This window comes from Podarcis filfolensis, assembly GCF_964270895.1.
Source record: "Podarcis filfolensis genome assembly, chromosome: 9".
NCBI classification, from domain to species: domain Eukaryota; kingdom Metazoa; phylum Chordata; class Lepidosauria; order Squamata; family Lacertidae; genus Podarcis; species Podarcis filfolensis.
The window spans coordinates 63,219,604-63,235,517 of NC_139610.1; the positions used below are offsets into that span (position 1 = coordinate 63,219,604).

The 15,914-nt window shown below is 42.3% G+C and overlaps 1 protein-coding gene across 8 annotated transcripts in view; it reads left to right on the forward strand.

The window, feature by feature from the left end:
- Positions 1-15,914, forward strand: part of MAPK10 (mitogen-activated protein kinase 10) — a 238,103-nt gene that overhangs the window by 108,018 nt on the left and 114,171 nt on the right. The window lies entirely within an intron of this gene.

Sequence of the window (15,914 nt, forward strand, 5' to 3'; positions counted from 1 at the left end):
AAGGTATTGGCATCCAGTTCAAGTGATGATAAATAAATAAGAGGGAAGCTTTCCTATATTGTATTTTAGAAGGTGAAGCAATTGTTGCATGGTGGTCCAAGCTGGTAGCTTTGAGTGACCGGACTGTCATCTACAGGACTGAATCTGAATTACAGGAAGGAAGGAAGGAAGGAAGGAAGGAAGGAAGGAAGGACGGAAGGAAGGAAGGAAGGAATTTGGTGGCAAATTTTGGGAGTGATCAGGTGTAAGCCACCATAGAGTTCTGGATCAAGTAGCCCACTGCATAATGGGCTGTTTGCTTGGCTGTAGACCAGCCTTTCTCAACCTGTGGGTCCCCAGATGTTGTTGAACTACAACTCCCATCACCCCTAGCTAGCAAGGCCAGAGCTCAGGGATGATGGGAGTTGTAGTCCAACAACATCTGGGGACCCACAGGTTGAGAACTGCTGCAGTAGACAGTGTCACCACTAGCTCAAACATCTGTTCTCCCTTCCATTCACAATAGACAGAAGGTAACAAGTGAACTGAGTCAATCCTGTGTTGCGATTGACATGGTTCACTCCCTCCTTTACTCTTCACCTTCTGTATAATATGTGGATGGTGTTGGTCAAGGAAATGAATACACAAGTTAGAAGTGTTCTTCAAATCTCATAACAGGCAAAGCCAAAAGTAGCATCTGCAGACGCCCTTGAATGGCTTTCTCCCACTGGTGTTTTAGACGGCAACTGTCATAATCTCTGACCCTTGGAGGTTTTTAAGCAGAGATTGGATGGCCGTCTGCCATGGATTCTTTAGTTAAGATTCCTGCATTGCAGGGGGTTGGACTAGATGACCCTCAGGCTCCCTTCAAACTCTACAATCCTGTTTTTCTAATTTAGCAAGTAGATGTGGAAGCAGGCCAGCTTTAGGAGAGCAGTATTTAAATAGTGGATGGAGAAATGTTTTGCACAAATCTGCTGAAGTTTATTGAAAAAGATTCTATTTCACATCATCTCTGGTTTAGTATATTCTGATTTACTTGGAAGCTTCTCTCTGCCATATTTCTGAATCCCTTTCTAATTAAAAAGTCCAGGGTTCTACTGAAAGAAGGGATTTCTCCACTCCTCCCTTCTCCTCAGCCTGCCTATTACAATTTTAATAGGCGCTGGCCTTTAAGGTCACTTTCTCAGCACTGTTAACCTGCCCATCATATCAGGGCACATAAAAATAATCCTTCCTATGGCCGGAATTTAGACCAAAATGGACAACTTTACTATCACTGATAAAACAAAGGCTTATAAAAATGCTGACCAGTGATTTGTAAAAAGCTATTTCTCCAAGGAAGATTATGATTGGGGGTCAGAGGCCAAAATCTTGGCTAGGCCAGGTTTGTTTAGTGATTTTGTTCTATGTGGTGATTCACACTCCCCAAAACTTCCCTATAATTCTAAGTAAAGCCTTGCATGGTTGCATTGGGGCCTCCACTAATTCTTTAAGAATCATGGGCAGATTTAGAGAATCACAGTAATTACAAGCAATTTCTTTCTCTTTGATGAAGTGCTATCTTTTACACTCATTTATTCCCATGCTTTAGGCAAGGATAAAAAACTTGCCCAGTGATGTGGTAGCTGGTGTCCATTGGATCTGGCCAGGCAGAAGGCAGGGAGGTCAACAGTAAGTGGAACCAGATCCAACTAATAATAGTTTTATCCTCAACTCGCTCCCTTCTGAGTTCTACAAGAGCAGTATTGAGACCGAGGCGACTAAACCAGTAGGCAATACCACCCCCAGGTCAGGTTGCAAGCAAGAATGCAGACAGGTGGGTGCTGAACCCTGAAACTGCGGATTCAGCCCAGCTGAGGCTGAAACCGGAAAAGTCAGAGATATTATGTGTCCCAGGTCCTCACATTTGCTTTAAAATGCCGAACGAACAAATTTCATCAACCCTAGCAGAGCACTCAACAATGCGATACCACATCTGGAATCTAAACTGGTACAGATCCAAAAAGTTTATACAGTGGTACCTTGGTTTAAGAACAGCTTAGTTTATGAACAACTTGGATTGAGAACGCTGCAAACCTGGAAGTAGGTGTTTTGGTTTGTGAACTTTGCCTTGGAAGCAGAACATGTTCCACTTCCTGTTGAGTGTGTTCCATTTGGAAATTGAGTCCCTCACTGCTATGGGAAAGCATGCCTTGGTTTAAGAACGGACTTCCGGAATGGATTAAGTTCGTAAACCGAGGTACCATTGTACAAATATTCCTAGAATTAATACAGCTCATGCAATCCTCACTTTTCACAGCAGGTTTGAAGGAGATATTGGTAGAACTGCATCTGTAGATTTCAAGATTATAAATAGCAGCTCCAGCCTTTAAGGTGATGATATTTTATCTAAATTTGGCTTCACAGACAAAAAATATTTCAGCAACAGCGGAACCCTGTGCAAAGTGGCCCACCTAATTTGGATAATCATATTTCAGTTTAATCTATGGAGACTGTATTCAAGCATGGCACAAAAGGAGGAGAAAAACAGCTGTGTGTCCTGGCATAAGATGTGCTCATATCTCAGTTTGTTAAGATACAATTGCTGAATACTCAACTCAGACATCACACCAAACCATGGCTTTGGATAGCCATGGTTTAGAATGCAAACTCTGATTTGAGCTTCCAAGCTCAAAAATAAACCATGGTTACAGCCTTCCCCCTGTTTTCATTTTCTGTCAGCTCTCCAGCCCTGAAGTACAGTAACACCTGAAAGTAAACAAAAAGCAGCTTTAACTATGGTTTGTCAATTCAGATATCACTTCAAAGGCATAGTTAGCCACTTTAAAATATGGATTCTGGCTTGCCGACCATTCCTAAACCACAATTTGTAAGTTCGGATATCACACAGGATCATAGTGAAGCTTCTTTAGCGGTTTGGCATGATGTCTGAATTCAGACAGAATTTATACAGCTTAGAATGCAGAATGCATCCTGTCAACACTACCCTTTTAAATGCTGGAGGTTGGCATGGGATAATCTTTGCCAGGGCGTTTGATGCAGCTGCTGTGACATTTACAGAGTCCTGTTATAGATCTTAATATCACTTCTAAAGGAAGGGAGGGAGGCAATCCACATTCCCTCACTAGGGAGAGCCCTAGCAAGTGGGACCAGAGAAATTGGATTTAAATTGATTTGTCTTACACAAGGTTCCCATAACGGTTTGATACGATATCTCAAAATGTTAAGGGACAGCCGCATCAGGCTCCCAGGGTATTTGTTCGTATTTAGTAAATAACCTTCAAACATGATTGTAACACAAAATAGCATCCTTAATACAGCATCTTTGCGTAGCATAAAAATTCTGCACCAGGTGGAACTGCTTTGGCTTTCATGTATTCTCATGGTATAATCCTTGCTATATATTGCGAGCTCTCAAGCTGAGTAGAGATGATGGATAACCTTTGCAGTTTTGCAGCACTGGTAAGGCATCCTGCGTTCCAGGAATTGATTACAGTTAGCTGTGTTCATGTTAGGCAAATAAATGGCCGGTGAAATCCTGGAGAAAGCCAGAGAGTACACTAGTGCAGCTATAATATTGCTGGTCTCCTGCCCATGGTCAGGAAACCAGGACCATGATTTGAGCTCCCTCCTTCCTTCCTTCACCAGCATGAATTTCTCCTCCATTTCACAGTTTGCTTTAGCTATGGGATAGTGTTAAAACTGCATTGGTTCTACTCGTGATGATGATGAAGAAGAGTTTGGATTTGATATCCCGCTTTATCACTACCCGAAGGAGTCTCAAAGTGGCTAACATTCTCCTTTCCCTTCCTCCCCCACAACAAACACTCTGTGAGGTGAGTGGGGCTGAGAGACTTCAGAGAAGTGTGACTAGCCCAAGGTCACCCAGCAGCTGCATGTGGAGGAGCAGAGACGCGAACCCGGTTCCCCAGATTACGAGTCTATCGCTCTTAACCACTACACCACACTGGCTCTCCATGATGAATACTGCTCCCTGATTTCAAATTCTGGTCAATATTATCCAAAGGCAGCATCAGGGCAGATGTTAAAGCTACAGCATCATTAAATTGTTATATGAAGAAGGGGGCTCAGGTGGAGTTTGTAAAAGGGAGTGTGTGAGAACATTGTGGCCCATTCCAGATGTAACCAACCTGGTCGTGCTTGGTAGATGGTTTGAAGTCAGAGATTAAATCACAGTTTCTCAATTTGGGTTAACAATAAATGGTTTAACATTCCCATGGCATTTGATGGTTTAACAGACTCCAGACATTTTGCTTTATGGTGTGCAAGAGAAGGGAGCACAGGAAACAGAGGAGGTCAGAGGGAATATGTAAGCATAACACCATACCCTCCAACACTTCAATGCCAAAATCTGGGATGCCATCTTCTCCAGATCGCATGAAATCACGGCAATAAAAATGGCCGCCATTCTCTCACAATAAAAAACGGGATGTCCTGGTTTTTCCAGGACACTTGCAGGGTATGCAAGACATGTTCTCAGAATCAGCTAAACCATGGTTAATTCAACTGAGATTGTTGACACCCAACGAGGCCTAATCCTTGTTCCTGAAGCCTAAAGTAAAGTAACCAAAAGGTATTGCTCTGTTGACTGGGCTTCTAGTGTGTTTGTACTGTACTAAAATTGGCCAATCCAGAGGCTCCACGGTGCCTGACAATCTGATGCAGATGCTACATGCCCCAATTTCATTCCATGCCTGATGTGGGCTCTGAGGCATAAGTACATTTTAATTCATTGAAATTTACTAGGCCTCAGTCTCAGCTGCTTTGGTTACCAGTCCAAGCCACAAGCGTCCTTTCCAGTGTGTGTTTTTACTGGGTTAGGTTTCTTTCTGATAAAACACAGAAGCGAGAACGGGAATTTGCCTCTGCCTCAGTTGCCCCTTCCGTGTTAGCTACAGGGCGACCCAGCCATTAAACTTGCACGTATCATTTGGCGCTAACAGTTCTGCTGAAAATTACTGATTTTTTAAAAAATAAAGAATGAGCCAACCCATAATGTTTTCATATTTTCCTGGGTTTTCTTGAATTATTCCCAAGGAACGTGGCAAGTTCCCCTTCACATCAGAATGAACCAACCAGCTTGGAGGTAGATTGTAAATAGCGAGGCCTTCAGTTTATGTTCCTGCAATAAAATGAAGCTCAGTGGTGAGGAAACCTCAATTTCCCAATTAAAAATATATTCGCTTGAGAAAAGAAATAGCTAATGACAGATTAAACTTGCATCTATTGATCTCTTGTATGTTATTAATCATTATAATTCTTTTTACATGTCTGCACCAATATAGATGTGTGTATAAACTATGATATTTGGCACATTCCTTTGGATGTTTATGTAAATGTGCAACCGGAGATAACGTATATTCATAGCTATGGGTGCTATATTCTTCTGATTGTTTTAGACTGGGATTTTCTGTGAAGGAATAAGCCCTCCGCTGAGAATCAGGAGACCTTCCTCTCAAGGAAATATATGGAAAATTGCAATTTTAATAAGTATATTTTGGGCTACACACACACACACATTATATATTAATGTGTACAAATGTATGTGTATTAATAAACAATGCATATTTTATGTGTTTACACAATTTATGTTCAGAGGGTTGCATGATTTCATCGTGAACAATTGCTAATTTTGTAGTTCAGAAAAAGTTTTATTCCTCAGCGCTTGGCCTAAATACAAGATATTCCACAATTAAACATAAAGTATTTATTCCAGCAGTAAAACTGCCTTGTGGCATTGGGGGGAGATTTTACGAAAATGAATGACTACAGTATTAAAACACAGCAATATATAGTAGTGGTTATGATTATTATTCCGATGTAACATATATTAGTATAAAAGTATTCATATACTAATTATACATATACTTATAGCATCAATTAAATAGTTGAGATTTCAGTAGAATTGTAATGGGGAGGAAATATTTGAGGAAAATAGATGATCAGTGAGGGGAAGGGTCTAGAGAGGATTAGTCCTTACCATGTTTGGTTTATAGTGATGTACTATCAAGCTAGGGACGCGGGTGGCACTGTGGGTTAAACCACAGAGCCTAGGACTCGCTGATCAGAAGGTTGGTGGTTCGAAACCCCACGACGGGGTGAGCTCCCGTTGCTCGGTCCCTGCTCCTGCCAACCTAGCAGTTCAAAAGCACGTCAAAGTACAAGTAGATAAATAGGTACCACTCCGGCAGGAAGGTAAATAGTGTTTCCGTGCACTGCTCTGGTTCACCAGAAGCGGCTTAGTCATGCTGGCCACATGACCCAGAAGCTGTACGCCGGCTCCCTCAGCCAATAAAGCGAGATGAGCACCACAACCCCAGAGTCGGTCACGACTGGACCTAATGGTCAGGGGTCCCTTTACCTTTACTATCAAGCTACTGGCTAAAGAGAACTAGCACAATGCTTGCTAGGATCTGTGTGTACAGGGAAGAAGAGTTTGGATTTGATATCCCGCAGTATCACTACCCTAAGAAGTCTCAAAGTGATGACTTATGGCCACACCAGGTAAGTGTGTAACTGGGAGCCCACCGGCGGATGCTTTGTGGAGGGACTCCTCAAAACCTGGAGCCATCCGTGTTTAGGTTGGATTACTAATGCTGAGATGATAAAGCAGGTTGAGATAATAACCAGGTCAGTTCATGGTCAAAGAGAGCTGTTTTTTATTTAAAAAAAATTAATGATATTTTGGAAAATAATTAATAGCTGGCCAGCTTGGATTGCAAAACAAATTTTCTTTCGACCTAACGCTTGCATTTTGTTTTTTCCTCATGCAGTGTTGTCTGTTTTAAAGAACCTAATTTGACACACTGGATGCTTTCCTAAATTGGCCTCATCCAGCAGCCTGGCACTAAAGAAGATTCATAAGCCGAAACCTTGTTGTTGTTATATTTTTGTAACGGCGTTGATCTCTTAAGACGGGTTCTTCAATGGGAAGATCAATAATGATGGACAAGCCTCTGTGAAAGGCAGCTCACCTACCATTACTTCCCCCCGTTTCTTTCATTATTTTGCAGTTCAAACAACAAGAAAAAATTCATCTCCAAAGAACACATTATCTCAGCACTATCTATTGAAGAACTGCTGGGGACTATCTATTGGAGACCTTTTTTTTTTTTTGACAAGTTTGACATGCTTGAGTTCAGTTAAGGAAGATGGGGAAGGGGCTGCAACTCAGTAGGAGGGTGTTTGCTTTGCATGCAGAAAGTTCAATCCTGCAGCCAGAGCTAGGAGAGACCCCTGTCTGCAACTCCCAGCCCATGAAGGCTCTGGACAGTACTGAGCTAGATTGAACAATGGACCATACAAGTAAAGTAATTATTTTATTTATTGAATTTATATACCACCCTATACCCGGAGGTCTCAGGGCGGTTTGCAGAAAAGACCATAATATATAAAATAAAAATAAAAACAATAACCCAATAACACCCCCCCAAAAGAGCCACATTTTAAAAGGGTACAGGATGTCAATCAGATCAACCAAAGGCCTAGTTGAAAAGGAACGTTTTTGCCTGGCGCCTAAAGGTGTATAATGAAGGCGCCTGGTGAACTTCCCTGGGGAGAGCACTCCACGGATGGGGGGGCCACAGCAGAGAAGGCCCCGTTCTCGTGTTGCCATCCTCCAGAGCTCTTGAGGAGGAGGCACACAAAGGAGGGCCTCAGAAGATGATCTCAGGTGGTTTCATAAGGAAAGAGGCAGTCCTTGAGGTATTGCTGTCCTGAGCCGTTTAAGGTTTTATAGGTCAAAATCATCTCTCCTTCCCCTCTGAATCCTGGGAACTGTAATTTACCCCTCACAGAGCTGTAATTCCCAGCACCCTTAACAAACTACAGTAGTTGAGGTTCCTGCATTGATCCTCTGTGTCCCTTCAAACTCTATGATTCTAAGGAAGGTTACTATGTTGCTTCACTTAGTGGGAGCCATCTTTGGGGAAGGGCCATAGCTTAGTGGTTAGAGCATCTGCTTTGTATGCAGAAGGTCCCAGGTTCAATCCCTGGCATCTTCAGGTAGGACTGAGAATGTCTCCTGCTTGAAACCCTGAAAAGCCACTGCTAGTCAGCATTGGCTAGAAGTGACTCATTTGTGACCCTCCAGATGTTGCTGAGCTAACTTCAGCGATGTACACAGATGTGGGCTCCTAGCCCCAAAAGCTCCTGAATATGCCACAGAATCCTCCACAAGAGGTTCCTCAACAGACAGGTTGATGTCGAAAAGATTATGTGAAAACTACAATAATGTGTTTGAATGAATCTGTTTAGCGGACAGTGTGCTGGACTTAGAATGCTGAACTGTATCCTCACTCAGCCATGGGTCCCCTTAATCTGTCTCATAGGTTTGCTGTGAGGATGGAATTGGAGAATGGTATGTTTCTTGCTTTGAGTTTGGGATAAAAATGTTCTTCTATATATCTGTCTGTCTACCTTCTGCTATCCATAGGCAGGAAAGAGATTCCCTGTCGGTAAAACAGAATTTGATGGTTGACCTTGGTGGCCATGCTAAATAGTTATTCAGTCCTGCAACCTGTCAAGCCCCCTCCCACCCCCAGCCTTTCCATTGGAAAGTGTACGCTCTTGTTGAAGCCTGCATTTCTGGTGTCCATGTGGCACCTTATGAATTATCTACTTTGTACCAAAAAAATAGTAGCTGACCTTGAGATAAGTATGCACACGCCCATTTCCTGCAAAAGAGTCCAATTCCAGCCCCTCATTAAGTAATACTTAAGGTGCAGTTCTCTATCCCATTGAAGTCAATGTTGCAGAACAACCACTAATAGCTCTGGATTCCACCCCTTAATCTATTTGTTCTGCTGCATTATATCACCAATGTACTGGAAACCTCCTTAAGTTACCAAGTTACCTGTGACTACTCAGCAAATAATTATTCTCAAGATCGTTTTACAAAATATTGCAGTGCAGCTGGAACAAGCAATGAGGCTTTTAAGCCTTAGGAGTTTTCCAAACTGAATGGTTGTTCAAGGCCAAAGGAAACTGGCAACTTTAAGGAGATGCCAGCAGAATGAGTCAGATCTGAATGTATGATATGACAAAAGGCACGTTCCATTATTAGTCCCGAAATACCGCAGTAGTTATTGGACTGATAATTGCTTAGCCTCAGAGTTCATGAGGAGGGGTATTTGCTGGTGGATTTCAAGGTAGTTAGCTTGTGTTGTGTACAGTTGTCATCTACTAGGCACAGTCAGCATGTAGATAGTTGCCTTTGGCTGGACTTAACTGTCCAGGGGTCCTTTACCTTTTACCGTAATGAGTTGGTAGCTGTAATAAGTGGGCAGAAGCAGAGAAAGGGTCTAAGAACACCCAACTATGGATTGCTGGGTTCAGGACCAAGGACAGCAGCAAAGCGTCCTGCAACATCTTCAATGAAAGTTAGCTGTTCTCTGAGCTCTTAATCATACAAAAGCTAGTAGTTTAGGGAACCAACCATCAGTGAAAGGAGGCTTTAAGACATGGACTACAATGTCTTTGGCTGGCCTCCCGATAATGTCCTTCTGTTGCCCCCTAGGATGGCATCATGGTAGAGGGTGTGTGTTCCCAGTTAAGAGGGGGCACCCAAACAGGATGGCCTATTAGCATCTAGCAATGCACAGTGAGAATTATCCTCAGCTATTGATAGAAGGGATAAAAGTTACGCTGGTTGGAAGTTAGCCCAACCTTCTATGGAGAAGGGGCTCCCCTGTAATTGTTTCCCAAGCAGGCCTAGGCCTGGTGCTTCATTGGTCCAGAACATAGAGAAAGAGAATAGTGGGGGGGGTTATTTCTTTGTCATAATACTAGAAATCATGGTAATTTAATAAAGCTGAATATTGGATGATTCAGGATAGGTAAAAGGAAATAACTTATTCATGCAGCACATAGTTAAACTATGGAACTTGCTCCCCAGGAGGCATTGATGGCTCCAATTTGGTTGGCTTTAAAAGACGATTAGAGAAATTAATGGAGGGCAAGGTTACTAGCCATAATGGCTGTGTTCTACCTCCACTGTCAGCAAAGTATGCCTATGAGAGATCATCAGGGGGTTTGGGCTGGGTGTTCATCAATATGCGGATGATACCCAGCTCTACCACTCTTTCAAATCAGAACCAGTGAAGGTAGTGAAGGTCCTGTGTGAGTGCTTGGAGGCGGTTAGAGGATTGATGGCGGCTAACAGATTCAGGTTGAATCCTGACAAGACAGAAGTACTGTTTTGGGGGGACAGGAGGCGGGCAGGTGTGGAGGACTCCCTGGTTCTGAATGGGGTAACTGTGCCCCTGAAGGACCAGATGCGCAGCCTGGGAGTCATTTTGGACTCACAGCTGTCCATGGAGGCGCAGGTCAATTCTGTGTCCAGGGCAGCTGTTTACCAGCTCCATCTGGTACGCAGGCTGAGACCCTATCTGCTTGCAGACTGCCTTGCCAGAGTGGTGCATTCTCTGGTTATCTCAAGCTTGGACTACTGCAATGCGCTCTACATGGGGCTACCTTTGAAGGTGACCCGGAAACTACAACTAATCCAGAATGCGGCAGCTAGACTGGTGACTGGGAGCGGCCGCTGAGACCACATAACACTGGTCTTGAAAGACCTACATTGGCTCCCAGTACATTTCTGAGCACAATTCAAAGTGTTGGTGCTGACCTTTAAAGCCCTAAATGGCCTCAGTCCAGTATATCTGAAGGAGCGTCTCCATCCCCATTGTTCTACCCGGACACTGAGGTCCAGTGCTGAGGGCCTTCTGGCGGTTCCCTCACTGCGAGAAGCCAAGTTACAGGGAACCAGGCAGAGGGCCTTCTTGGTAGTAACACCCGCCCTGTGGAACGCCCTCCCACCAGATGTCAACGAGAACAACAACTACCAGACTTTTAGAAGAAATCTGAAGGCAGTCCTGTTTAGGGAAGCTTTTAATGTTTGATGCATTACTGTATTTTAATATTTTGTTGCAAGCTGCCCAGAGTGGCTGGGGAAGCCCAGCCAGATGGGCGGGGTATAAATAATAAATTATTATTATTATTATATTATGAGTACAGTATCAGTTGCAGGGCAAATTGCTGTTTTGCTCATGTCCTGTTTGCAGGCTTCACAGGATCATCTTGTTAGCTACTTTGAGACCAGGATGTTGGACTAGATGTGGCCTTCTCATGTCTCCTCCCTTGTAGAGTTTCTGCTCCTCTGAAATAGCATGTTGCCCATGATACTTATTTTTTTTAAAGTATGACTCACATATGTTGGATTGCCAGTTAAAGATCAATGGAACCAAGCAAGATAGATACTTACAGGATAGAGTAATATTTGCCATAATGTTTTAATTTGGAGGTGGGGGATATTTGCCGAAATAAGTGCATAAAGGTTACTTCTCTGTAACACTGCATGCCTAAAGGGAAAGTTTCTCATATCTGTAATAGTGTGGTTTGTCAATATGCGTTCCATTTCCATCTGTCATAAAGTTCTAGGGATATGTCCATACTTTGGAGGCAAATGACGCTAAAGTCATTTTAGACACATAAACACAGCTGTTGACGTGGCTTATTACATACCTCCAGGTGACTCTAGCTAAAGAACAGGTTCTTTTTTTACAATTTATTTTATTTTCTCATGATGATACATATTTACTCAGCAGGTAGGCGTATGAAATTATGAAAGCCTCCATCACAACTTTTTAATCACGAAGCTAATTTACTGTGAGCAACGGGAACGAATGTTCAGGTGATTTGTGAGAAATCCATGCCTTTTTAGCCTGTAGTCTGTAGTTTACAATGGGTGTCATACAATGGCTTCTTGGAAGTGATAAACATTTCCCTCCAATACCGAATCATGACCTCCCACTGTGTTTAGATTGGGAGTGTGGTGGAGTTGCAACGTAAGGGTTGGCTTATCATTGTTCTCTCTGCAGAGTGTGCTGCAGGGAATAAGAACTGACTGACAATACTAGTGGGTACTCAGGCCTTTGTCCTATAGAAATAAGAGGAAAACCTTATCTGAAAGGAGATGACTGGCAGAATCCGTGACCAAGGGAAAGAGACGGTGGAAGAAGATTGGAAGAAATTTAAAGTTTATCTTAAGAATTGTTGTAAAATTAATGAATGCTAAAATGTCTTGGGTAATGCAAAATAGAATTGCAGTGACAAACAATTGGACATGAAAAAAGATTTAAAGAAAGTGCTATAAGAAATTGAAATTAGGGGTTGCTGGAATGATTTAAAACAGGGATGCAGAAAGGGGAGGTATGGGGAAGTCGCTGAAAGAAGGTTTAAGGAAAGAAAGGTCAAGAAATTATACGTGTTTATATGTTTGTTTGTTTATGTATTGTGTTGTATTGTCTTTTAATATGTGTTGAAAAACCAATAAAAATTTATATATATATATATATATATATAAAAAATAGAGTCCTCCAGCCTCCCTTCCAAAGCCTAGTTAGTGCTTTCCCAGCTCAGGGAAGGAAGTGGGAGGGCTCTTAGACCCTTCCAGAATCTTGTACCTCCTTCTCCAATCCTGGCACTTCACCCATCTTTGTGAGGGCAGCATGAATGCTGGTGTGTGTGTGTAGATGTGTGGGTGTGTTTGTGTGAAATTTCGGCCTTGCTCCCCACCCTCCATGTGACAAGACAGTGTGCAGCCCAAAGGTTCTGTGTCAAAGTACTCCTGCAGCCCACTGGTATGAAAAGTTGGACTGCCCTGTTCTAGAGAAACCTGAGATGCCTTATTAAAATTATTTGGGCTCTTCTCTGTTTTCATCTGAGGAGGAATCTTCAAGTCCACTCTTAATTCATCTATAGATAAGAATTTCCAGGGTGACTCTGGTTTTAATGCTTAGGTCTCCTGATGCTTAAAGTTAGAACGCAGGAGCTTCTGTTTCCTACATTTATTCAAATGCTACTAAGCAAAGCAAATGAAAGTTTCCGTTTAATTTCTTGCAGGCCTTCCCCCTTCCTCTTTCCTGCCCCTTTCCATGACTTCTACCATTTCATTTCCCTTCTCCGGTTGGGGAGTTTTAAGATGAATAACATGTGATTTGTTAGAATAGCTTTAATTTGCTTCCTTGATTTCTCTTTCTGGTAATGTGGAGGAAGATAAACCTTTTCTGCTTGGATTAAATTGGTTTTTTACCTACTTGAATTATTACCTCATGCTCACTTTCGTTTTGTCCACTTATTTCGAGTGTAATTTAAAGGGCTACTTTAAAAACCAATGGGGAGATGTGCACTAATTTATTCATGTCATTAAGAGGAATTATTTTTTTGGGGGGGCGCTTCCCTTCCCTTCCCTGTTCCACTATACTCCAAGCCAAGTGTGTTTTGAAAGACCCTACATGTGAGTCATAGCCTTTTGATATCACAATAATGCTTCAATAACACCATCCTTGGGCTGCTTGATGGCACTTAGTTGCTAAACGCCCCTGTAGTGAGAGGACATAATTATCTGCTAGGTTTCCAGAAACCGGTGAGATTATGATTAATATTAAAGGCTTTTAGCAAAAACAAGGCGGGGGGAAATAATCAAAGCATCTATGGGATAGAAACCTTCAGTAATGAGTCACCGAGAGATGAGGCAGCGATCTGAGCCATTGCAACACAACGCTGTGAAAAGGTCAAATACTTTCTTTTTCAGAACGCGGTTATAATTCATTCATTAAAAATTTAACATGCTCACATTTTAGGCCGAGATCATGGTGGGAAGTTTTTGCATTCTGTTGCTTCTGTGCAATGGATCTCCAGCCACAGAAATTGTTATGTTTGCAGCGGGATATTTGTGCAGCGCCTTCTACCAAATAAAAATAAAAAATGTACAAAACTGTGAATTAAAATGTCAGGATTAAGGTAGGAATTCCAAATGTAACTTGCCCCATTTTGCCCAGTATAGCTTACTGCAACTAGTAGCATCTCTTTGGGATCTCGTACCTACGGGACCGCCTCTCCTGGTATGCCCCACGGAGGGACCCACCCTAGAGGTCCCGGGCCCTAAAGAAGTTAGATTAGCCTCAACCAGAGCCAGGGCCTTCTCCACACTGGCTCCGGCCTGGTGGAACGCTTTGTCTCATGAGACCAGGGCCCTGCGGGATCTGATCTCTTTCCACAGGGCCTGTAAGACAGAGTTGTTCCACCTGGCCTTTGGCTCAGAATCAGTGTGATTCCCTCCCCCTTTTTCTTTTTCCTTTCTCCTCCTATGATGAGATGCTCCCTAATTGTTTTAACATTGTATCTTAATCTTTTAAATTGTATTTTAATCAACTTGCTTTTATTATTGGTTGTTAGCCGCCCTAAGCCCGGTCTTCGCTGGGGAGGGCAGGGTATAAATAAATTATTATTATTATTATTATTATTATTATTATTATTATCATCATCATCATCATCATCATCATCATCATCATCATCATCTCAGGCAGAAGGAGGTCTTGCTCATCATCTCCTTTCTGATCGTTTTAACTGGAGCTGCCAGGGACCGAACCTTTGACCTTCTGCATGTTAAGTAGGAGCTCTACAGCTGAGCTATGAATCCCTCCACTTGGTTTAATGGAGCTTCCTTCCTAGCCAGTATGTTTTGGAGAGCAGCCTCAGTGTTCATTTTGTGAAGGATCAGGGTTGGACTTGTTATGCATATTGTAGGAAATTGTGGCGGGATTTATTTTTTAAAACCGTTTCTTTGCTCTCCGAATCTGCTCTATTTTAGAATAGAAAATGCAAAGGTAGCTAAATAATTTTTAAAAGAAATGGCAGATTATCAGTGCGGATTCAATTTTGGATTTTGCGTCTAAACCACTTAACTTTTGCACAAATGTTAGGTGTTGCAGGTTGCTCAAATGTTTTTAGCTCTCAACTGTTGTTAGAATGTGTTAACTTTTTAGAATGCTTTAAAAATTGTTTTGTAGATTTGTTTTCTGCCCTGTGCTCAATCAAGAGGAAGGGTGGGGTGTGAATTCAATTAATAATAACAAACAAACAAACAAAATCTCAACATTTTTTGTTAAAACAAGAAAGAGTGTGTCATATTTGCTGCAGCAAAATAACACGGTATCCTGTTAGGAATATTTTATTTTACTTGTTTATTTTAAGGCATTTATTCCCTACTTTTCACTATATGTCTCAAAGCGGCTAAGCCCATTCCCCCAATATATAAAATTAAAAACATAGGCTCAAACATCAGAGACAGGAACATTACAACAACATTCATGGTGCAAAAACCTCCTTAAACAGTGGTTTTAACCTGTCATCTGAAACTTATCAGGGATGGTACGGTATCTGCTTCTGAAGGGAGGAAGGTTTTTCCACAGAGCATGACTCCTTGCTGAAATGAGTTGTGTTTCCAGTCCTTGGGGGAACCACTAATTCTCCCTCAGATGATCTCCATGGTTGTTTTGGGTCACGTGGGTTTTTCTTTCCTTTTACAAATTAAATCACAAGGCATTACAATACCTGCTTGGCTGCCATTTTCAATGTGAATGTTTTTTTTGTGTGGTACCTTGGGTTACAGATGCTTCAGGTTACAGACTCCACTAACCCAGAAATAGTACCTTGGGTTAAGAACTTTGGTTCAGGATGAGAACAGAAATTGAGCGGTGGTGGTGTGGTGGCAGCGGGAGGCCCCATTAGCTAAAGTGGTACCTCAGGCTAACAACAGTTTCAGGTTAAGAACGGACCTCTAGAATGAATTAAGTTCTTAACCCGAGGTACCACTGTATCTTCTTCTTTGGAGGCAATCTGCTTAAACTTGTAGATGCACACTTTTCACTAAGAACATAAGAAGAACCCTGCTGGAGGAGACCAAAGGCCTATACAGTGGTACCTCAGGTTACAGACGCTTCAGGTTACAGACTCCGCTAACCCAGAAATAGTACCTCACGTTAAGAACTTTGCTTCAGGATGAGAACAGAAATCATGCTCTGGTGGCACAGAGGCAGCAGGAGGCCCCATTAGCTAAAGTGGTGCTT